A 2709-nucleotide genomic window follows, 5' to 3' on the forward strand; every position below is an offset into this window, starting at 1 on the left:
GATATGGGGTTGTTATGTGGGGATATGGGGCGATATGGGGTTGTTATGGGGCAATATGGAGTTGTTATGGGGGGATATGGGGTTGTTATGGGGTGCCCCATATACCCCCATAGGACACCCTATATACCCCCATAGTAAGCCCCATAGAGCCCCATATACCCCGCATAGACCCCATATGAAGCCCCATATAACCCCCATATTAGGAACGCCCTCTGACGTTAAGCCATAGTAGCGCCCCACTATTACCCCCATACAAAGCTCCCATATTACCACACCATACACCCCATTATAGAGCCCACCAAACCTTAAACTTGCCCTGGCACAACCTGAGCCATTTCCCTTGTCCAGTCACTCTTCACTCAGTGGAGGAAGACACCCTGCCCCCTCTCCACTGTAAGAACTTGGCAGGTACTGGAACGAAGGGCAATAAGGTCCTCCCCTTCAGCTCTTCCCCATAAGACCCCCACCTAAATTAGAACCCCAATAAATCAGTTTCCATATACCCCCATATGAGACCCCCAACCTAACCCCCCCCACTAAAGTACGAACATCCCCCCCATTAATGCGTCCCCCTTATTGGGCACCCTCCCCCAATGTAACCACCCCCATTAATTTACCCCCCCTCTTCAAACTTAATTAACTTTACCCCCATTAATTAATTACCCCCCAAGTAAGTTACCCCCCATTAATGACCCATATTAAGCATTGTCCTCGTCGTCCCCCCTATTTGTTGTTGGCTACGAACGTCTCCGGCGGGTCAGATCTGAGAGGAAGCCCTCCCGGCCCCATTGTCAGCCTACCTCATCCCCCCTCTCTTAGCACGCGGCCCTTATAGGGAAATAGGACCCCCGCTATTAACCCATAGACGCCCCATAGCGAGGACCCATAAGAAGAACCCATAGAGACCCCATAGGGAAAACACCATAATAAAGCCCCATAGAAACCATAGAAGACCCCATTCTGGCGAGATCCCCATTTAAGCAGAGCCCCTTATAGGGAAATACCCATAGAGACTCCATAGAGACCCATTTACGGACGGCCCCATAGAGCCCCATAGAGGCCCCAATAGGAACCCAGTAGAAACCCATAGAACCCCCCCCACAGAGCCCCTATGATCCATAGGCACTGCGTGGCCCCCCTATTGGCTCAATAAAGACCCCCATAGAATCCGCCAGAGAGACACATAGGGGAACACATTTAGAGGCCCCATAGCACACCCCATAGAGCCCCATAGAATGCGCCCAATAGAATCCCCCAACTTTTGGCCCCCCCATATACCGCTTACCCCCATATTATCTACTCCATATCCCTCATATGAACCTATATCGACCCCATATCCCTCCCCGTCTTATTACCACTTCCCTGCATATGGACCTCCAGCCATATTCCCCCACCTAAATACCATCCTCTAGTATCAACCACCCAATGTATCCCCACATATGACCCCAATCCCCCACCCTATTAAACCCATACCCCGAATTTATGACCCCATATCCCCCGATTGTAACCCTCATTGAACCACCCCATATGACCCCTACCCAGTGCCCCATATAACCCACATAACCACCCCATATTGACAGCCCTAATCTCACCGCCAGTCCTTAATTTCCCCCATATCCCCAATCCCCGCCGCACTCTAGTGATGTGTCCCCAATATCGCTCATCGGATTGAACGCTGGCTGCGCCCGTTGGACTCGCCGCGCGCATGCGTGTGCAGCTCTCCAGGTTGCGAAACGCCAAGACTCGCTGGGCTGAAGCGTCTATGCCATACTCTAACTATCGCCACTATTTAACATAGAAGACCCAGATGCTCGATTAATTTAGATTCGCGCTTTCTAATTAGCGGTCTATGGAGCCCAACCCTGCGTCACTATCAACTAGACTTGGGCTCCAATACTATTAATCACTGTGACGACTTCACACAACCCTTCCTATAACGTACCCACATGAGACCACCACCCACTAAACTTACTAAACCCTTAAACAATAACGACTCTCCATAACATGAAATGACTACTATATCACAGTGCGATGACGCACACATATCTGAAATACATGCAACTAAAATAGAAGACTCCCTTACAAAAGCCATGACCACTCCCACAAACTCGACGACAACCAACCACCACCAACACGCTCTCACATAAAAATGGAATGACCTCTCAAGTGACACTCCAAACTCGGACTTAGCGCACCCCCGAAAAGATGACATGATATCTCCAACTCATGGTCTGACCTTAAGCAAACCCAACACCTTCAACCAAAGCTCACACCCGACAAATGACTCCGCACAACCAACACCAAACCCTGATGAACACACTTCCACATAATCGAACATTATCCGAAGCAACCCACCCACAAACGTAGACCCAACTACAATGTTGCACCAAACAACAATGCAGAACAACCCAATACACAGAACCTTGCTTCCTCGTGACACAAACCAATCGAGACCCCTAATATAGAAACACCGCACCCGCACAAACCTACCACAACCCACCATTACTTCGCACAGTGGACCCACACACAACCAATGAACACCTACGACCTCAACATATCGAATCGAACCCACGACATCACCCAACATAAAGTCATGCACCCTCAAGCTCCAGACACCCCGATACACTATAGACGAGCCGCCAACACAATTGACACGAATCCAACCCAACACACACCAATCTGATGACCCCCACCAGAGTAACACTCTCA

Source organism: Coturnix japonica, chromosome 15, assembly GCF_001577835.2.
Source record: "Coturnix japonica isolate 7356 chromosome 15, Coturnix japonica 2.1, whole genome shotgun sequence".
Taxonomy (NCBI): domain Eukaryota; kingdom Metazoa; phylum Chordata; class Aves; order Galliformes; family Phasianidae; genus Coturnix; species Coturnix japonica.